This window comes from Lissotriton helveticus, chromosome 6, assembly GCF_964261635.1.
Source record: "Lissotriton helveticus chromosome 6, aLisHel1.1, whole genome shotgun sequence".
NCBI lineage: Eukaryota > Metazoa > Chordata > Amphibia > Caudata > Salamandridae > Lissotriton > Lissotriton helveticus.
Window position 1 is genome coordinate 593,502,182 of NC_136067.1, and position 23,056 is coordinate 593,525,237.

The following is a 23,056-nucleotide window of genomic DNA, read 5'->3' on the forward strand; positions in this document are numbered from 1 at the left end:
TCCTCGCCGGAAGGACACAGAGAGTCCGCCTCCCCCCGTTCAGATCGAAGGCCACCGAAGTCATCTGCGGCGTCCCTCAAGGCTCCTCGCTCAGCCCAACACTCTTCAACGTCTACATGAGCCCCCTCGCAGCCATCGCACGCCAGCACAACCTCAACATCATCTCCTACGCCGACGACACCCAGCTGATCCTCTCCCTCACCAACGACTCCGACACCGCCAGAGCCAACCTACACGAAGGGATGACAGACGTCGCCAAGTGGATAATGAACAGTCGCCTGAAACTGAACTCGGACAAGACGGAAGTCCTCATCCTGGGATCTTCACCCTCCGCCTGGGACGACTCCTGGTGGCCCCCCGCCCTGGGCAGCGCACCCAAACCCACAGACCACGCACGCAACCTGGGCTTCATCCTGGACTCCTCCCTCTCCATGACCAGACAAGTCAACGCCGTCTCCTCGTCGTGCTTCAACATCCTGCGCATGCTACGTAAGATCTTCCGATGGATCCCCACCGAGACTAGGAAGACGGTCACCCAGGCCCTCGTCACCAGCCGTCTGGACTACGGCAACTCCCTCTACGCCGGAAACACCGCCAAACTCCAGAAGAGACTCCAGCGGATCCAGAACACCTCAGCACGACTCATCCTGGACATCCCCCGCCGCAGCCACATCTCTGGACACCTGAGAGACCTGCACTGGCTCCCGGTCAACAAGAGAATCACCTTCCGGCTCCTCACCCACGCACACAAAGCCCTACACAACCAAGGCCCAGGATACCTCAACAGGCGCCTCAACTTCTACGTTCCCAAACGCCAGCTTCGATCGACCAACCACGCCCTAGCCGCCGTCCCCCGCATCCGAAGAGCCACCACAGGAGGAAGGTCCTTCTCCCACCTGGCTGCCAAGACTTGGAACTCCCTTCCGACCCACCTCCGCCTGACCCAGGACCACCTCGCCTTCAGGAAGCAGCTCAAGACCTGGCTGTTCGAGCAGTAGCGGACCCCCTCCCCCCAGCGCCTTGAGACCCTCCGGGTGAGTAGTGCGCTATATAAATGCTTGATTGATTGATTGATTGACTGATGCTCAACCAAGTTGTAGCAAAAGGCACCTGCGGATTCTCGAGGAATGCAGCCATCAGTATAGGAATACGCTGGGGACATTGGTGAACATGAGACCTCAAGGGTTTCAGCCTGGTATTCAAGTCCGTAGGCGAGTTGGATGCAAGTGTCAGACAGAGATCCAACACGCATTCTTCTCCGCAAAACACGCATCGAAGAACAGGTAAGATGCAGTCCATCCAGACCGGTCTAAATAATAGGAACCAAGAGACGCTCAGTTCCCGTAGGTGAGGTGTGCCCAGATGTTGTACCATGTGCTCACAGTATTTCCTCTCCGGGAGCGCTTTTGCCATCTCATTGGTGATTGGGCCGTCTATTGTGTAGCAGATAAATGACAATCAGGATTCCTGCTATTGAGAGCAGGATTTGAGGTAGACCTCCAAAAGTGCTCCAAAAACAGAGTGTATAACATTTTGAATAACTCCGAGGATTGTCTGAAAGGTGCTTAGAAATCCTGACCCTATGGTCTTAAATAGGTGTACAATACCACTCGTATCAGGCATGTTAAAGATACGACCCACCATTTCTGCGAAATGAAAGGGGCAGTTTGTATGTATAAGTGCCTGTAACTCAGTGGAGGTCCTTGCAATTTGAAGATCAAAGGTCTCTCGAGCGGAAGTTAAGGGTACGGTTTGCTGTAAAAGCATGGCTTTGTCTGCTCAAAGTAACAAACTGTATTAAGGAAACATTCAATTAAGGCCATAACGGCGCCTCCCTGACTGTATTCATTGGGGGAAACAATACTTGCATAGAGCAAGTAACCTTGGAGTTCACAGTGACCACATAGGCAATGCTCGGAAACATCCCACAGCAACCTTGACTGTTCACCATCAAGTAACTCCCATTGGACAGCAGCTTGACCACGGTAGTAATCACAGCCTCTGGAGTCCCTTTCACATGGCAGGACAAATTTGCTACCGAACCATTACATGCTCCGTGCAGTGAAATGTACTGGCACATGAGAGAACCGCTTAAAGCGTTCTTGCAGTTTGGGCCGCTTAAAAATACTTTTCGATCACCACTCTGGAATCTACATCTATATGGTAATTCCCAGGATTCCTTAATGTATTCCTTACCCATTTTTTTACATTTTCCTGCCTGCCTTTCCTCAAGGCAATATTGAAACTGAAAAGTAGTGACCGGTAGAGTTATGTGGCCATGGATTAGCCATTCTGTTGATCGTGATTCTGCCACTGTAAATGGTCATCTATCCAGTTTTTCCATATGCAGCATGGTGTATTTTGCTCCCCTTTGTGCCATTTCTACCTGTTTATCTGTTAGATTGTATTCAGAAAACAGAGACGTACTGTTGATAAAACGCCACGGCACATAGCCTACAAGTAAAGATTGCACCGTCCAGCTTAATACCATAATAGAACCTAACTGAGATTGCCTGTGTTGTAATATGGCCAAATCTTGTTATCGTATGTCTATCGCAGAAGACACAATGTTGCCTAAAGCATACATTCTGGAGGTCAAAGTTTTTAACCCATTGCCTACCACAGCTAACGCTTTTTCTAAGTTAATACGGTCTATTTCCCTTATTCTTTCTGCGACCTCTTGTTGGAATATTTTCTAAATTTCATTATAGGCAGCATACATGCCAGCATATTTGAAACGTTTCTGAAGGGGTTTCCTGTGACCTAGTAAAAAAAATCCCTAAGATCCATGTCTTGTGTGAGTAAGGATAAGTGCTGTTTCACTTCTGTAAGTGTTGAGTGTTCTAGCCAATCAAGGCACAACTTCCCAACACTGTAGGATGTCACTGCTCCTGGGTGTTCTCTTTGTACATAGCGTGGGTATGGCCTACGGATACTGAACTCTTCGGTGATACCCCAGAATTGTTTCTGACATCTGTTTGTGTCTAAGGGCCAAACCAAGCATTCTTTCCAATTAGGGTCTAATCTGTTGTGCTGTAAAATGTCATTTACTGTTGCCCCTTCTTGTGAAGTTGAAATTTGCCACCCCTTCATCTGTGATGGTGTTGGAACCGAGGTGTTAAGGTCCTTGTTCTTGGCTAGTCCAGTTGCCTAGTCTAGTTTCACAGTCTAGTCTAGTTGCACAGTGTCATTTAGAAATATAATCTTCTGTGGAATGAGGCATGCTCTAAATAGCGTTTCTGTTCCCTGGACTTGCCAGTCCCTAGAACCTCAGACTGATTTGAAGTCCATTGTGTCTTCCATAAGTCAAAACCTTGTTCAGGCAATTGGGCCATAACGGAAGCAGAGTAAATCTGTTTGGTGTTCGTCAACATAATTTTCAATGCCGATGTGGATGCGACTTTATAATAAAATGACTTTGGATCAGAAGTGTTAAACCCTGAAAGATATGAACATTTCTGTGCAAATGTTTGTGAACTGCTTTTTGGCGGTGTAGGGCAATGTTCCCACTGGTGGTACTCAAAGACATTTCAAGTGTCATAGTCTGAAGTACCTTCTAGCATATCAGTGTTCAGAAATGCAACAGTTTTCTCTAAATCAGACAACATGTTAACATTTTCAGAGTCCCAATCATCAGAAAGTGTACAGGAGGTAATGATCTCACTCAATGAAATTATAAATACAAGAGACATTTTTAAAAGTTCAGTAGGACCGAATATGTCGAAATCAACCTTGTCCCATACTAAACAGTCTGGTATAGGAACTGCTGCAATGTTCACTGATAACAAGTCTCTTTGTTCACGATGAGAAGATTGATGCGACTTCAGAATCAAATTAACTTTTTGGGCTGTAGAGCTTTGTTGAAGGTATTGTCCATTAATAAGCCTGTTAAAAGTTATAACTAAAAATAGCCAGAAAAGAAAGAGCAGTATCCCAGTGATTACCCAGAGTTCTACCCAAGGCGATACCAGGTAAATCTTTTTGAGAAAGTTCAGAAAGTCCTTAATTTGCTGCTTGCGTTGGGCTGGCATAGTTTCTGGCTCACTTGGATCCAAAGAAAACATATCAAAGTTTATGAAGTAGCCAGAAGAAGTTCGATCTATTGTTGGAATTGCATCAGGATTTGTGAAATCGCATTTTACTCTTGTCGAGGCATGTTGACTAAACGTCTTTATTAGGTCTAATTGCAACTTGGTTTGTAGTGTAGTTCCTATATTCCCAATAGGCTATGCACATTGAAATATTATATCCTATAGATTTGACGTAGGACTTAAGTCAATAGGTCTCTATTGAATATACTAAACTTAAGAGTGAATGCCAGCTAGCTCAAAATACGTCTACCCCAATGTACCTAACCTAAGTCTAGTACGAGGGAATAAGTAAGTATTGTTTAGCAAAGGTTTTGTTTTTGCCAAGAATATACCAAAGGTCTCTCTAGGTTCTAATCAGCTCCATACCTTTTTAGAATGAAGGAGGTCTGGTATCTCTGTCTCGGGACTCGATTTCCCAACACCCCCCAAGGGGAGCCGGAAACACTGGAGCTGGATTCTCAGCAGAGAAGGGCAGCTTCCTGATCAGTGTGTCAGCTGGAGAGTCAGCTTCCTTCGGCACTTGTTGTAGCGAGCTGCATCGGGCAAGTAGGTCTTCAAACTGCTCCGAACCACCGTATCTTGCAATAGCATTTGAAGGTATAGTTATACCTTGAAGGTGTTTAGGAATGCCATAGTTGACGTAAAGTCAGGCATATGAACGTCATGAATGAACCCCTGGGGAATAGTTGTTCATTGTAAAACAAAGTGAGTTCTTGGAGAAATCAATATTTAAGCAAGGGGAAGTCCCTAACGGCTTAAGCTGGTTTTCTAAGAAATCCTTGTGACGTTTGGTGAACAGATGGAAGTAGCCATGCCTGTATTTGGGTAGCATGGACTATGCCTAAATAAGGGCTTTATTTCTGTTCCTATATAAGGGCAACGTGAATTGTACCTATATAAGGGCATGAATCTGGAAAATTCAATCGGAGCCTAAAACGCCACACAACAGGTTGTTATTTTGAGTTTCATTTTGAAGTTGAACTTCTTCAAGGGCAACAAGTTCACTAGCATTGTTGCATAGTCCTTCATTCCGTATAGGTGACTCTTCGAACGTGATGAGTCTGTCCGTTTGAACTTCTTAAATTTGAGCTACTTTGGAGTCCACATGGTCTACTGCTTAGTATCGGCCACATAGTGTGGTTTGATTAAGTCGATTGAGGCAAATAATTTCTCCTTTATTCCAGCAAGAGGTAGCAAAAGCACAGTTCTTGTTCCTTGAATTGTTAGGACTGCTACAGGCTTTCTGAATGGTGATCCAAATTCTTTTTTATATGCTATTTTCTCTCTTCCCAGATCCCCGACTTTTGGGATCCAGACAGGTCTTGCCGTGACTGACTTGACTTTCCCAGTGGCTGTTTGTTTCACCTTGCAAGGCTCTTGCTTCATTTAATTCTTGTAACTTAGCCAAACGGTTATGGATGTCAAAAGGTTTTTCATCCGCCACTGTGCCTTCACTATAAAGATCAGGTACCCACATTGTTGTCCCAAATAGGACCTGGTAGGTAGTGACACTCTCTAGGGAACTTCTTGGCTGGTTATTGAGAGCTCGCTGTACCCCATTTAGGTGATTGACCCAACTACCGCCATTGCCTAATATCCTGGCTGTTAAAGATTGCTTTAGGTCCCAGTTTTTCCTTTCCACAACCGAATTTCCCTCAGGATGGCACAGGGAGGAGTATCGCAATGCAACACCCATACTTTCCATGGCCTCTTTGTAAGCCTGAGAGCTAAACGCCAGGCCACTTTCAGAATGTAACATGCCAACTGGGTATGTCCCTATAAAGACTCGCAAATCTTTGATAACAGTTCAAGCGTCAGTCGAGCGCTGAGGCCAAACCCATAGGAATCTTGAGCATGAATCCACTGCTACCAAGATATACTTGTAAGCCCCATCAGATTGTAAGGGGCCGCAGTGGTCCAGATACACACAAGCGAGAGGCTTGTCTGATTTTAAAAACGGTTCCTGTGCCGGGCGTGTTATGGTGGAGCCTTTCATCTGCTGACAGATGTCACAGTTCTAGACAAAGGGCCAGATGTAGGTAGGGTTTTACCGGTCGGTAACGGCCGAATTCGGCCGTTACCGACCGGTAAATGGAGTTTGACATGTAGGGGCAGATATTTACAGAATCGGTAAATTTACCGTTCGGTAAATTTACCGATCAGTATTTTTACCGATTCGGTAAATATGATATGTAGGTGGGACTCTTCTGAGTCCCACAAGCCTTAAAGAATCGGTATTTTACCATCAAATTCTATTTGATGGTAAAATACCGAATCGGGTGTGCATGCACATGTGTGCATGCACACCTGTGCCATATGACAGGCAGACCTGCCTGCCACATGGCACCCGAACCTTTTTTGGGGGTGCTAGAGGGTGTCAAAGTGACACCCCCTGCACCCTTGTCAAAATCGGTATTTACCGATTCGGTAAATACCGACCGGTAATGGCCATTCATTCCTATGGGCTTCAAAGCCCATAGGAATGAATGGGCATTACCGGTCGGTATTTACCGAATCGTTAAATACCAATTTTTACCGAATCGGTAAAAGGAACATCTGGATGTTCCTACATCTCCCCCCTTCTTATTTACCGATTCTTATTTACCGAATCGGTAAAATTCGGTAAATAAGAATCAGTAAATATTTCCTACCTACATCTGGCCCATAGTCTTTAGTTTGCCTTGTTAGACCTGGCCACCAATAACGCTGTTCTAATAATGAAATAGTCGCTGTAACACCTGTGTGCGCGGAGCCCAAACCCTCATATGCTGCAATAATCAAACCTGGTCTACGATCCATATTTGGTATTACTCTATCCCCCACTCCAGGAATCTGAGCATATGGAATGTTGTTTGCATCTAACTTGTAGGAGTACTTGAGTGGAAATGTCTTTGGTACAGAGAGCTACCCTTGTGTGAAGCAATGTTAGCAACCATAATCTCACTGTCTATCCTCGTTTTTTGAACGAGTGATTGCAGCTATGGAAGCTGTATATACAGCCCCTTTCATGGCTTCATCAGCCAATGAATTCCCTTCAACGTGAATGCCATCACGTTGATTACTCAGTGTATGAATCACGTGAGCCCGTGGTAGTTCGTTTCTCAACTCAGCTACCTGTTCTCAAAGTATTTTATGCTTAATTGTGCCACCTTTTGCGTCTTTGAACACGTTCTGTTCCCAATGATGTAAATATTCATTGTATGATTGCAGACAGTAAAAAGAATCACACACAGTGTGGGGAATTCTTGATCCGTATTCACCGGTGCCAGTAACAATGCGTTTAATTCTGCCAACTGTGCCGTACAGTCCCCTAGAGAGTGTGTTTTCATGCAACTGGGATAGAACATTATATCCCGCATACAACCTTTAATGATTGTGCATACCGCACTGTATTGCTGCTTACTCCCTATGACTGGCTGAGCAGATCTGTCAGTATAAATTATATATTCATACTGATCTAAAGGCAAGATTTCATTTGATAGAGGGTATTCTTGTTCGTTTTGCGGGAATGCTTGTGTATTTAGACTTGGATCAAATCTGTATTCAACATCTGTTGCAGTACGAGAATTAGCCCATTGAACCCATCTTGGATGTAAGGCTTTTGCCTTTGGAATGCTAGCCTTTGTAACAGAGTCTAAAGCTGGTACCCGGGTTACGACAGTTATGCGTTTTCCCTGAGCCAGTGCTCCTTCTCTTGCTACAGCGTTCTGAACTGCTGTCAGTATTTTCTCTGTCGAAGTGAACGCATTTCTGTATTTGTGTACAGGTGTGATTTGTAAGCACATGGTAGGTACTGTTTGGCTTTCATTGAAGGTTAAGTAAGTGTACCTGCATTAAACCACTATTACACGGATCACTAAGTTGCGTACGTTTACATGCGCTGTAAGTGTTTTGAAGCTATCATGTCTTCTTGTAGTGAACGTAGGATGTTTGTGTATTCCTGCGTCCATTGTCTAACTGAAAAGTCAGGTTTTATTAAGTTGTAGAAAGGTTTTACTCTTTCTGCGTAATCCAAAAAGTATGTTCTGCTGAAATCTAGGAATACCAGTATTGATTGTAAATTTTTAAATGATTTTGGAGGTTGGAGCAGCGCACATCTTTCTAAAAAGTTAGCTGCCAGACTTTTCCCTTCACTTGAAAGCTCATATCCTAAAAACAGGACATTGAGGTGGGCGATTTTAGATTTTTTGAAATTAAATATGTAACCCTCAGAGAGGTGAATCCCATCATTATGGTGCTCTCTCTGGTCAAGTGCCCTTTTAAGTCCTCGTTCGTTAGATAAATGTCATCCACATAGGACAACGCTTCCTCATCAAAATGTTGGAGTAACTCAGTTCCTCTTGCTGAAAATAACCCCAGGCTGTTCTTATACCCTTAGGGGAGACAACAAAATTGTTCCTGGGACCCAAACACTGAGAATGCGGTCAAATATCTGTTTTCAGACGCTATATTTTGGCAGAAAAATCTATGCGAGATATCAAGTGTAGTTTTGTATTTCTTCCGCACAATGTTATTCATTAATGTGGCACTGGGTGCATTTTGGACAGCGAATGTCTTAGTGCATGTGTTTAAATGTCTGTAATCTAAAACTGGATGATATGAGTTGTCCGGTTTTATTACGGGAAACAAAGGATAGTTTATTGGTGAGGTGCATGTTTCAATGACCCCTTGATATTCAAGTTAATCTAGGATCTCCCTGACCAGTTTTTTATCTTCTTGTTTTATAGGATATTATCTCTGTGCATTTGGTGAAACTTTTAACGGGATCACGTGGTGGGTTGAAGCTTCATCCCATCCGGCATGATTTTTGTACAATGCTGGAGCTAGGGCAACTGCCCACTCCAGTGCATATGTGTGTATAATATGATTGGAAACGAGGTCGGAGAAGGCTGGAAAAATTATCGTTTCTACCCTAGGGCACGCCATAACGAATGCTGGTGGCCAATCTTGTTCAGCTAATTGGATGTCATAACCAAATGACAGGTTCTCACAAAAGAGACCTTTAATTTCCTGGGCTTGTCACTCTCCTTTGGGAGTGTTATTATATATAATGTATGCTGGACGCTTATCCTCATATCTGGTGTTTCCACCGTAGTGTAATCATTCAAGTCTGCTGTCACCAGAAATTCCATCAGGTTCTGGCGAGCTATTGTTACTTCTGCCACACTGTCTAGCATCGTCGGAGCCCATTCCCCTTTCAGAAGTTGTTACTCAAAATTCTGGCCATGTCTGATCTTCAGGCCTGCAACTTTCTTCTTTTTAATTTGAGGTTGTTTTTATTGGAAGTATAGTCTTGAGCGTGCTGCTTGTCTCTGGACTTTGTACGCTCTTCTTTGTGTTCTGACCGTCCTTCTCTCTAGGAGTTTTTCGTCGAGCCCTGAAAGGAACGAAAGGAACGTGTATCAGTATCCTGATACCTGTCAGGTTTCCTAATTTTATTCCTATTCCTGAGGTTGTACCTCCTTTTGGAGGGCTCCTGTGGAGGAGATCCACCTCTGGGTTGAGAACTCTTTTCTCTGTTATTTTGTTTTTTATTATTATTATTATCCCACTTCTTTTTAGGAGAAGCAGGTGTCTGTTTGGAATTGTCCTTTTCAGGACTGCCCACTTATTGTGGTTTTAGAGCTTTCCCACCCAAGCTGTCTCTGCCACATTCTGCATATGCAGTTTCTATAATTTGGGGTAATTCATGTTCCTGTTGTAAAGGACAAAACTCCTGTAGGCGTTGGCGAATTGCCACTGATGCTGCCTCTCCTTTAATATTTGCTAATACTATTGCTGATACCTGGGTATAATTACCTAGTAATTTCATCCTTAAGTTCAGAGCAGATTTTGCCCCGTACTCATTTTGTACTTGTCTTAATACATCTGGTATTACAGCTAAGGATGGTATAAGATGAGTTCTGGTATAGATGGCCACGAAGTTTGTACCCCAAGCAGTACAATCCTCTATTTGTGGTGTAATCCCCATGGGCAGGCATATTGTCAGCATTCTGTGTTTTGTATACTGGCTAGTATTCGGGAATACTGCTTCTAACTGTGTTATTTTCTGAGCTACCCAAAATGGAATTTGCTCACATTTAGTGGGCATTTTGCCTATTCCTGCGTGTAATGTTTGTGGAGTAATTTTAGTTGCTATATTTTGTGTGGGAGCTGTATTTGTTGTAGCTCCTGCCGGTTGAACTGTAAGTGTCCTCATGACGAATTGCGTCATATTTCTGTAAAGTTTTATCAACAATTTGTGTTGTTCGAGTAATTCATCATGTGGCATTGTATCAATGTCAGGATGTGGTGTGTAGGCTGCTAATATCGGCCATGTTGCTCCTGGTCTTCCTAGCGGACCGAGACTTACTCTTTTTCTTGTATGGGGATGGACGCTTTTAAACCAGTATTCATGTTCCTGGTACGTTAGTGGAATTTCAAAGTCTTCATATGGAATGTATTCCACTTGTATGTCATCTTGTGTGTAATAATGAAAATAATATGTCCTTGCATTTGCTGCTGGGAATGTAACCCATGAATAAAATGTTTGAAAATCTTCGTGTGCCTCTATCACGAATGCTACTATGCAACCTCTGGCTGTCAAACTGTACTTAAGTAGTCAGACCCCCCAGGATATAGCGGCATGGATTAGCAAATTTAGCGGCACAAAAATGAAAATTTAGCGGCACAAATATGGAAATTTAGCGGCAATTTTGCGGCATTTTATGTGGCCATTTTTCCTACAACAAACACAGATATCTTCGTTTTTTTAGTTATTTAACAACATGAAGCTATGTATAATTGGTTTCTTTACAGTGTAGACACTTTGGGGCAGATTTACAAGCCCCTTGCGCTGCTTTTACGCCGCCGTTGCGTCACATTTGTGACGCAGCGGCGGTGCAAAAGATGCACCATGGTGCAGGGTATTTACTACGTGACGCAACTCCCAGATGCGTCACGTTGCAAAGCCCTGCGCCAGAAGAGGCGTACCATTGCAGGTCAGTTTGTGTCTTGCAATAGCCTTAGAGCTTGGTGCCACTGTACCTGCTACACTAATGATGGCTATACCTATCCATCCCTTCATCCATCCCCTCATCCATCCCCTCATCCATCCTTTCACTCATCTCCATTATCCATCCACCCTTTCACCCTATCCATCTGTACAGTTATCCATCCACTCTTCATCCCATCCATCCATTCACTCATCCATTCAGCCATTTATCCTTTCACCAATCCAGCCATCCTTTCACTTACTAATCCTTCCACCCATCCACTATTTTAGTCATCCATCCATCCTCCCTTTCTCTCTCCATCGACCCTTTCACTTAGCCATCCTTCCTTCCATCCATCCTTTCACCCACCCATCATCCATCCATCCATTCATCCATCTGTCCTTCCCCTCATCATCCATCCTTACCCTCATCACCCATCCATCCTTTTCCCTCATCATCCATCCATCCTTTTCCCTCATCATCCATCCATTCATCTACCCACCCACTCTTCATCCATCCATCCTTCCCCTCATCATCCATCCATCCTTCCCCTCATCATCCATTCATCCTTTCACCCACCCCTTCATCATCATTTGAAGAACCGAGGTTTGCTTACAATTTAGTGACAGTAATTACGCTCTGTGAAGAGAACCACGTGCTGCCTCTGTGTAATCAGGGGTGTAATCTGGCCGAGTCTCGGATGTTTGGGGCCCTGGGTAGAAATGGAATGTGTGAGCCCCCCTTCCATCCATCCATTCATTCATTCCTCCTTCCGTCCTACCTCTCATCTTCTCTTCCTTATTTCTTTTCTCGTTTCCTTCCCTTCCATTTTCTTCCCCTTTTTTCTTTTCTCTCCGTATCTACCCATCTTTTGTCCCTCATCCTTACTTCCTCTCTTACCTCTCTCTCTCATGTCGACTTTTTTTCCCCCTGTCTGTATTTTCCCCAATTACCATCATGTCTCCTACTCCGTTTCCTTTGCTGTGCATGTCAGTCCACCTCCCACCCTCGTCAATCAAGCCTGGCGACCCTATCAGTATTATTTATGAGCAGTTAGTCAGCAGCCCAGCAGGCAGAAGAGGCCCATAAACAACTAATTCACTATTTAGGGGGACTCAGTTCACCAGCCAATTAGGCGGAGTGGCGGCCCTCACTTAAGCTGTTTAAGTAGGGGGTTCATTACAGCACTGATGGGTGATTGGTTGCTGTCATGGCGAGGATGGATGACGGTGCTCGAAGGTTTGCAGGTATTATCGTCCAGTTCTGGAAGGGGGAAGCAGAGCCGACCCTGATGGAACTCGATGAAAGACCAGTAAGTTCACACGGATCTCTGCAGCAGGCTCTGTGAAGAGAACCACGTGCTGCCTCGGTGTAATCAGGGGTGTAATCTGGCCGTGTCTCGGATGTTTGGGGCCCTGGGTAGAAATGGAATGTGTGAGCCCCCCTCTAAATAGCAGAGACATGACACATTCAGGGCTGTTTGCATGTGAATAGATGTCTCTGCTCCTGAACCTGCAGCCCCTCCCTGTCAGTCACCCTCGAGCACCTCTTAACAGGTCATCAAGGACTGGAGGTGTGAGGGTTGCCATCCCGCTGTGCCTCTCCAATGCTGCTGATAAAGCAGACCCCCCAGGATATAGCGAAAAATGCCGCGATTTCTACAAAAATGCCGATTTCGCGGGCATTTTTGTAAAAATCGCGGCATTTTTTAAAAAGTGCCGATTTCGCGGCAAATCGCGAAATCGCGATATCCTGGAGGGTCTGAGTAGTTTGAGGGTGAGTGCCTGTCTAACATTTGGATGAAATTGTATTCCATTCGGATCTTCTTCCTCGTCTGAGTGAGGCCTTGGTTGTGCTAACACATCTAATCCTTCTTCTTTGTTTATCATTGTGTTTTAGAACACAGGATACTTTTTTAAGGGAACGAAGATAAGGTGTTTGCACAATTTAGGAACAAAGTGTCCTTCATGCTTGATTAACCAGCAGCCAATTAATAGGATATTTTGCCTACTCAGCTGTGGTGGGGTTTTGTGCCCACCCACTCCAGACGTCTCTGGCTTTTGGGGGTAGGGGGTCTCTCAGAATTAGCATGACTGACCTACTCAGATTCTACTGTTAAATAAGCACCCAACCAACATTGGTGGCGCCATGTCATGTAGTTCCTATATATCCTATACAGAATATGCACGTTCAGATAATATAAACTGTGTTTCTGGTGGCAGACTGGTTCCGAGCACCCCCTGAGAATGTTAACCTGTTTGCATTAGCTAGCTCACAGTGCCACTAGAATGTCCTCCTATCGGGAGAGAATAGTTTCTGGCAACCTTAGAACATGACAATCCTGATCCCTCAGAATTGTGGAAACAATGTACTATCTTTCGCTCAGTCACTCATGCTCACTTATTCGGTCTCAGAGAGTTTATACAGAAGGAACAGTCGGGCATGTTACAATAAGAATTTATTGCACAGTTTTTCTTCTAGTGTAAAATAGATGTGCTGCAACAACCGTTAGACAGTAGCAGATATATATGATTAGCAGTACAGTGAAAATAAAATAATAGTACAGTTCTACCATCTTGCAATAATCATGAATACATACATGAATATAAAATGCATGATAAAAAGAGCGTGCATACTCGTACGATACCTTTCAAGATGTACCTAAGTGTATCTAGCATGTGAGTAAGTGTGAAGCCAAGAATCCCTCTAGGATTTAGTCTAACCCTATTACCAGAAGTGACAGAGTGTGGGACCCCATCCTGGTCTTGAGTTGGACACCCAGCGAAGGAGGTGTTAGACGACTGTCGGCTGGAGTATCTGCATGCAGGAGCCTCAGTGTCTCTGGTCAGTGAGGTGGCTGGGAAGTCTCTGTCTCCTCTCTCTAACCCTAGTAAGATGTGCTGTATTTATACAGAAAGTATCTAGGGTTCCTTTGTCGCTTTTTTCTTGTATTAGCCATTGTTGGATTTGAGAATGAAGTATGGGATGTACCTTGAACGTATATATTATGCAGGTGGTGTAGCCTCTGCCTGGTTTCCAGGAACCCTTATGAATATTCATTTATACTGTGCGAGTCTACTGATGAAGTTATGGGACACTATTGTTCAGAGAAAAACCCTCCTTCAACGCCCAGGACTAGAACTAGGTAAAGGTTCAATCCTAAAAGGCTTGTTACTGTGTAGTGTAAGGGAGGTAATGTAGGTGAAGGTGTATGATATTACCCGGGCCTATATTAGGGTACCCATATGGAACATAACACAATAGCTTGTGTGAGCCTTATCACATCCAAAGGCCACCTTTCTGAGTCTGGGACAGATCTCTTGAGTCCCGCAACACTCTCCGCTTCCTGGCCGCAGCCCCCCCTCCATCAGGCACACAGGCCGTGTGGTGATGTTGCAGCAGGGGCTCACCCTCGGTCCTCCGAGCTCGTACCAATGCTCGGGGACCGGCAGTTTACTCCTCTTCTTTTTGCTTTTTGTCCCTAATTGCTCTATCCTTTGTTTCCCTTTCCTCCGAGGCTTTACCTTTGTGGTCCGGATCTCAGGTCCGGTGCTGATGCTAAGATGTTGCCACCCTGCTCCCCGGAGCTATTTCAAGTATGTTGTCTCTCTCCACACAGATGGCACTTTCCCTTGGTTCTCTGCACCAGTGGGACCGGGCTTCCAGTCTATGCTCATATGGTAAATTTTTTGGGGTCTGGATATTGCAGGATTCGGACAAATTGTCGGGCTGTCAGAGGGAGCTCTGAGAAAAACGACTATTCAACCATCTTGTTAGGCCATGCCCCCCATGTAGTTCCCTAGTTATACAGCATGCGCATGGCATGGATCCAACTGAAGGCATGGTTTATAATTAAAATGCAAGGATAAACAGTCAAAATAAAGGTCTGGTGACAGGATGGCATGGTGGGAGGACGGGGAAGTAACCAGGATAAGGCAAGCCTAGGTTGGCAGAGAAAGGCTTCTTATTAAGGAGCCCTGCATGGAAAGAAAATCGGAAAGTGGTGTCCCTATGCAGGAGGGGGGAGATGTGTGATACTCAAGGGCAGGTATGTGTGAGTAGGACACAATTATATTTTCTAAGGATATCTGACAGCGGACTGGCACGCATAGGTGGTGTGCATCTAGGCGCTAATAATGGCGTGACCCTGATATTATCTAGTGATACAAAAGGGGATGATGGACGGAGCGTTTGAGCAAATCAAACACTCACCCCCAGTCAACTGATCTGGGTTTAATCCATCACCATTCTTTAGCCCACTCAGCCACCCCAGTTCAGACATGGCCATATGCAAATCAGTCTGACCCTGTGCCTCATGGGAACAGTCCAGCCCGAACTGCCAAGCCATGTCTTCCCTGGACCGGAAACAAGCATCCTGGGACCGGTTTCGGATTCATAATCCTCATCAGCCAGGCTATCTTGAATCCAGTGGCCAAGTGAGCAAGGGACTCACGTCTGAGCATACCCTGCCAACTTAGGACAAACAAAGTGATACAAAAGGGGATGATGGACGGAGCGTTTGAGCAAATCAAACACTCACCCCCAGTCAACTGATCTGGGTTTAATCCATCACTGATCCGTCCATCATCCCCTTTTGTATCGCTTTGTTCGCCCTAAGTGTGGCAGGGTATGCTCAGACGTGAGTCCCTTGCTCACTTGGCCACTGGATTCAAGATAGCCTGGCTGATGAGGATTATGAATCCGAAACCGGTCCCAGGATGCTTGTTTCCGGTCCATGGAAGACATGGCTTGGCAGTTCGGGCTGGACTTTTCCATGAGGCAAAGGGTCAGACTGATTTGCATATAGCCATGTCTGAAATGGGGTGGCTGAGTGGGCTAAAGAATGGTGATGGATTAAACCCAGATCAGTTGACTGGGGGTGAGTGTTTGATTTGCTCAAACGCTCCGTCCATCATCCCCTTTTGTATCGCTTTGTTCGCCCTAAGTGTGGCAGGGTATGCTCAGACGTGAGTCCCTTGCTCACTTGGCCACTGGATTCAAGATAGCCTGGCTGATGAGGATTATGAATCCGAAACCGGTCCCAGGATGCTTGTTTCCGGTCCATGGAAGACATGGCTTGGCAGTTCGGGCTGGACTTTTCCCATGAGGCAAAGGGTCAGACTGATTTGCATATAGCCATGTCTGAAATGGGGTGGCTGAGTGGGCTAAAGAATGGTGATGGATTAAACCCAGATCAGTTGACTGGGGGTGAGTGTTTGATTTGCTCAAACGCTCCGTCCATCATCCCCTTTTGTATCGCTTTGTTCGCCCTAAGTGTGGCAGGGTATGCTCAGACGTGAGTCCCTTGCTCACTTGGCCACTGGATTCAAGATAGCCTGGCTGATGAGGATTATGAATCCGAAACCGGTCCCAGGATGCTTGTTTTCGGTCCATGGAAGACATGGCTTGGCAGTTCGGGCTGGACTTTTCCCATGAGGTAAAGGGTCAGACTGATTTGCATATAGCCATGTCTGAAATGGGGTGGCTGAGTGGGCTAAAGAATGGTGATGGATTAAACCCAGATCAGTTGACTGGGGGTGAGTGTTTGATTTGCTCAAACGCTCCGTCCATCATCCCCTTTTGTATCGCTTTGTTCGCCCTAAGTGTGGCAGGGTATGCTCAGACGTGAGTCCCTTGCTCACTTGGCCACTGGATTCAAGATAGCCTGGCTGATGAGGATTATGAATCCGAAACCGGTCCCAGGATGCTTGTTTCCGGTCCATGGAAGACATGGCTTGGCAGTTCGGGCTGGACTTTTCCCATGAGGCAAAGGGTCAGACTGATTTGCATATAGCCATGTCTGAAATGGGGTGGCTGAGTGGGCTAAAGAATGGTGATGGATTAAACCCAGATCAGTTGACTGGGGGTGAGTGTTTGATTTGCTCAAACGCTCCGTCCATCATCCCCTTTTGTATCCCTGATATTATCTAGACATCTGGGGCCCGATGTAGGTAGCCAAATACCGGTCGGTAACGGCCGAAATTCAGTAATTTCGTCCCTTACCGACCGGAATAAGAGTATCGAGATGTATGTTGAAATTTTTTTTCCGAATCGGTAAAAACCAGTCGGTAAAATACCGAATCGGTATTTCACGAATCGGAATATACCGAATTCTTATTTACAGAGTCAGAAAATAAGAAATGGGTATTTTCCGAATCGGAATATACCGAATTCTTATTTACCGAATCCGTAAATAAGAAATGGTAAAAATAGCATATCGAGATGTAGGAAACCCGAAAAATACCGAATACCATGAAAATCGGTATTTAAGAGTCGGTATTTACCATGGATTGAAATCAGGTGGAAACCAGATGCAGGATATAAAAGAAGGCCCCAAAATGCAACAGTGCAACCACAATGGCGGCTTTCTACATAATGACAAGGCGGCTACGGATACAGGCAGCAGGAGAGAGGGTCTGGCTAAGGGAGGAGCAGGTGTATAGGCAGAGGATTACCCTCTTCCAAATGACTGAAGCTGAGATCCTGCAAAGGTACAGACTACACCCCAGAACCATCCTGGACTTGATCAGGGACCTCCACCCATATCTGGAAAACCCAACCACCAGGAGCACACACCATCCCACCCCATGTGCAGGTGCTGTGCTGCCTACACCTTCTTGCTTCTGGGAGCTACCAGAATGTGATAGCTGTGGTAGGTGGGGTGTCCCAGAGCTGCCTTTCACGTTTTTTCAGAAAATTCCTGGACGCCATGATGCAGAGGATGAGGCACTACATTGAGTTCCCTGACACACCTGCTGAACTAGCAGAGACCAAGACCGATTTCTACCAACTCGCACACTTCCCGCACATCATAGGCTGTATCGATGGTACGCACATCCCACTATGCCCACCTGCAGCAACAGAACACATTTATAGAAACCGGAAGTCTATGCATTCAATCAATGTGCAGGTGATCTGCAATGCTGCCAACATAATTACGGACATTGTAGCCAAATTTCCAGGGAGTACCCACGACTCCTACATCTTCCAGGATAGTGGGATATACAGACGCCTTGTTGCTGGTGATTTTAGGGATGGATACCTGCTAGGTAAATAACTGTGAGACACCCTGATAGTCAATGCAGAGGGAGCAATCATGAGTATGTGACTAATCATTATTTTATTTTCCACCCAGGGACAGTGCATATGCCCTGCGTTCATTTGTCCTCACCCCCTACCTGAATCCATCCACCAGGAGTGAAAGGCGTTATTACAACGTGGCACACAGAAGAACACGTTGCGTGGTGGAACGCACTTTTGGACTGCTTAAAAGCAGATTTAGGTGCCTCCATAAGAGTGGAGGTGCACGGCAGTACACGCCAATGATCTGTTGCAAGATTATTGCGACCTGCGCTATGCTGCACAATCTTGCTACAAAGGAGGGCACAGAGGTTGAAATCACATATCATGAGGACATAGATGATGGGACAGAACAAGCCAATCACAATGCAGCAGGAGCAGCGCCAGCAACAGATGGGAGACTGAGACGCGCAGAAATCACCACCAGATATTTCTAATAGAGTGAGGAGACACAGGCATGTTTAGTTCCTGAAGCACTCAGTTTAATATGCACTAATGGACTTCACATATACCAGAACACATGAACCAAATAAAATCCACTTTTCACACTATCCTGTGTTCAGGGTTATTTGTTAATGTTTGCGCTTACGCAATATGTTGTGGGAGCTACGGGGCAGGGGGTCAACTTGCGCAGTGGTGCCAGGGTCAACTGCATGGAGCCTGCTGCTCCGACGAACGTCCTGTACAGGCGTGCTGGATCCACTCCTGCTTGTGGACTCCTCTGTGTCCCCGACACACGTGTTACCAGCAGTGGCTGTCTGCTGTGTCAACAGTACCTCCATAGCAGAGGTCACTCTCCCCATGCCCCTGGACAAGTCACTGCAGCAGTGCACAATTTCAGTCTGCATGTTAACTGACCGGCGACATAGCAGGGTGGTTGCAGTTGCCAGACGGTTGATGGACTTATTCAGCTGCTTGAGTTTGTGCCTATTCCTGCGCCTTTCTGTCTGGTCACGCTCCAGCATGTCACATAGGGAACCCATGCGCACACCCATTTCCCTCATCCCCGCTGCCATGGACTCCATTCCTTTTCCCATGGACTTCATTCCTAGGGCCATGGAGCATATCCCCCGATCAATGTTTGACATCCTGCTGTTCAGTATGTGCACCTGTCTGTGCACAGCCATGATCCCTTTGGCCTGCATGCGCTGGATCTTCACCATAGTGGTTTCCAAACCAGCAAAGACCCCCTGCATATTCTGCCCCTCGTCTCGCTCACGTGCCCTACGACCATGGGCACATGCACGCACAGATCCTGATGACCCCTGTTGCCCTGCGTTGCTAGCCAGTGGTGGATTGCTAGGTGTGTGAAGCTCCACCTCTCCTTCATCAGAGCTTTCTAGGATCCTGAGTGGTGGAACATCCTGCCTCCTTGGCCTCACATGCATAGGGGACCCTGAGGTTGGTGTTTCCGGAGGCTGTGTCCCAAACAGCAGGGGTGACAGTGGCTGTGCTGTGGTGTCTTCCTCCAATGCTGTGGGCCTGCGTTGTGGGAGTGTCCTCAGGGACAGTGCTGGGTCCTGATGTGTCAGAAGGCTTCTCCCTCGCAGCCGTTGCTGGTGCACTCGCCTCCCCTCCCTGCGCTGTACTGCGCGATGACTCTCCTGTGGGCAGACATGGACAATGGTCACCTGTGTGTCTTCATTACACTCATTCCTATCACACAATTTCCTAAGCCTCAACTGCTTGTGTATGGGGAGTGTGGCTTGGCATGCTGAATTCTGTGTTGGCTGCTTTGATGTATGTTCCTATGACTACGACTACCATGATGCATTGCAGGTGAGTACTGACATGTGTTCTGGATTGTGATACAGTTACCCACATTGGGGAAGGGGCCAGGGAATGGGTGGGGATTCATGTCCATGCATCTTACCTTTCTTTCTTGCAGCTCTGGCTGAGCTGTCAGCATCCCCAATCCCGTGTATGCATTCCGGCACAATGGTGGATTCCACCAGCTGCTCCAGTTCAGTGAGGCTTGGTGCTCGGCTCTTCCCTTCACCTGTGACTGAGGATTCTTTCCTCTGGGTTGCAATCTTCTTTTTGATGGTGATCCTCAGATCATACCACCTTTTTTTGATGTCTTCAATTTCACGATGTGTGACCCCTAGGGCATTTACTTTGCTCTGGATCGCCAGCCAGGTGTTTCTTTTAACAGACTCTGCTACTTGCAGGGACTGTCTCCCAAAAAGCTGGCTGTAATGCTGCACTACCTCCTCCACCAGCACCTGGAGCTCAGTTGTGCTGAATTTTAGCTTCCTTTTTCTGTCACCTCCATCCTTCTGGGCTCCCTGGGACTCCATGGTGATGCTCTGCTGGGCTCAGTGCAGCCTGATCCTCTGTCTCCCCTCCAGCTCTCTCAACAGTTCTGTAGCTCTGCACCTGCATGGGTGTGGCCACCTCCAGGTACTGGGGTGTGGTACTTGCATCGGATTGGTTGAATTCTCAGTTGCTTTGTTGTGGGCTGTGGTGGGTGTCCCTGATTGGTTCACTGGCTCACATGTCTTCTATTCGAATTCTCGAGATCGGATTTTACCGATTCAGTAAATACTGATTCGGTAATCTCCGATTCGGTATCTCTCATTCATTCCTATGGGCCTGGAGGCCCATATGGTTGAATGGGTGATACAGATTGGGAGATTGCCGATTCGGAGATTACTGATTTGGTATTTACAGAGTGTGGATTCCGATTGTTACCGAATCGGTATTTTTTACAGATTTTTTTGCTACATACGGTTTTCCGATTCATAAATACCGATTCGGTATTTAAGAACCGATAAAATTAAATTACCTACATCGGGCCCCTGGTCTGTAGGTGGACAGTGTGAGGTCTTAAGAATAAGAAAAAGGCAAATGTCAGTGTGTCAAAAAAAAGGGGGGCATGCATCTAACGCCCTGATTTGTCCATGGAATTTTGGCGTTAAGGCCCTGACTATCACACCAGAGCCTGAAAACACATCTTTGTTCTCAATGGAACAGGAATTACTAGTGTGTACCCATCATCAGGGGGCAGTTAGGTTTGTCTATGATTCCTCACCAGTTGTCATCTTCTGTGTGGCCTTCGTCCCAAAAGTGTCTAGAAAGTTAAGTGTTGTTTTTCTTACACCTTATCGAACTACTATGTACCACTATTCTCTGTCCAACCTTGTGTGTGGTCCTACCCACATAAACCATATTGCAAAGGCATCATAGTATGTAGATGACCCCCTCTGTGTTGCAGTTAGTTAGAATGCGTAACTCCCCAGGGGTAGTCAGGCCCAAGTCAGTCTGTGACATATAGGCAGTATACGGACAGACCGAGAACAGCCCACAGGGATAGTGGCCCTTGGCAGGCACAGCTGACCATAGGGTGTTCTGGCAAGCCTCCCGCTGTGTTCGGGAAAGTACTTTGGGATGTGTGTGAATAAGGATGTCCCCAATGTTCTTGCTGCATTTCAGGGCAAAAAGAGGTTTGTGAAGCTGGTTGTTCCGTGTGTTAAGAATTAATAAGTTTCTGTTTATTGATTTCTTGACGATGTTGGTCAAGTACCTGTAGGTGCTAACACATACCAAGTGCTCCATTATGCTTTTGATATAAGTTTCAAGTAGGACTTCTCAGTTGTTGCTCTTGGCCCTTTTCGCTACTTTTTAAATAAGATTTGTTGGGTAAGATCGCTCTACCAAGTGGGTGCTTATGTCGGCATGTTCTTTGTACTTTGTTGTTTTGGTGCAATTTCTGCGTATCCTCAGGAAATGTCCAACCAGTAGATTGTTTCTCAGGGCATGTGGGTGGAAACTGGTGTAACATAGAAGGGAGTTGCATGCCATAGGTTTTCTGTTAAACTCTGAGCATATGCCACCATCCTTGGGATATAGCCGAAGGTCAAGAAAGGGGAGAGTAGTCCTACTGAATTCACTTGTGAATCTCAGATGGGGATTCCTCGAGTTAAGCCAGACGGTGAAGCTCTCAAGTGATTTGGCTGAGACTTCTCATATCACCAGTATATCATCAATGTATCTCCTCCAGATTTGGAATTTGGTAGAGTATGGATTGTCTGGTTTGTAAATATATTTGACTAAAAAGTGTGCATGTAGAGTTAAGCTATGAATGGGACAAAGGTACTGTCCATCAAAGTCCCTGTGACCTGCCAGTACAGTTGTTTTTGAAACTGGAAGAAATCCTCATTCATAGCATATAAAACTAATCTGGATGTTAGTATAAGAAGGTTAGTGGCACGTTTATGGATTTGCCTCTACTGTTAGTTAAGTCCCAAACAGCAATGACGTGAAAGTCACTGAGGGGACCTATTTCTCCTCAGGAACAGGTTATAGGTGCGAAGTGGGTGAGTATAGAGGCCTGGATACTGCATATGGAAGCCAAAAGTTAGGTAACCCCTGCATGGCCTGCATGTGGAACAGGAACATGCAGGAACTGATCAGCACAGAAGATGAGATAAAGTGGGTGTGAACACCTTCTAACATGGGAGGACAAGAGTAATTCCCACAAGATGTGCATAAGATATATGAATTCTAAATGGGCTGCATTTCTGAATGGGCACAGCTTAAGATAGACTGGGCACAAACCCCACTATCAACAACTCAGGGCAAGCTCGGCTCATTAGACTAAGACAATTTAGAACCATGTGTAAGCCCCATGACCCCTGTTTCACCCCCCTCTCCACAACTGCGTTGCCATGCTAACTTTCCTGCGATGACAGTAAAGTAGCATGGACTAAAACGTTTTTCTAGACAACTTTAAGGTTGACAAGCTTGAAAGGCTGAGGTTTCTTGTTTGTTGTATCACACGCATTCAAAATTGTTTTCTTTTATTAATCATCAGGAGAGGTCTTCTGTGACACTGTCCTCTTTCAGGAATGGAATGTCTCTTGTTGGCACTTGATGAATACTGGTTAATAATGCTATGGCAGTCAGCAA

General features: G+C 45.8%; 1 protein-coding gene across 10 annotated transcripts in view; it reads left to right on the top strand.

Annotated features, from left to right (window-relative positions):
* RIMS1 (regulating synaptic membrane exocytosis 1) overlaps nucleotides 1-23,056 on the top strand; it is a 2,308,950-nt gene that overhangs the window by 2,265,830 nt on the left and 20,064 nt on the right. The gene's annotated exons all lie outside the window — the stretch shown is intronic.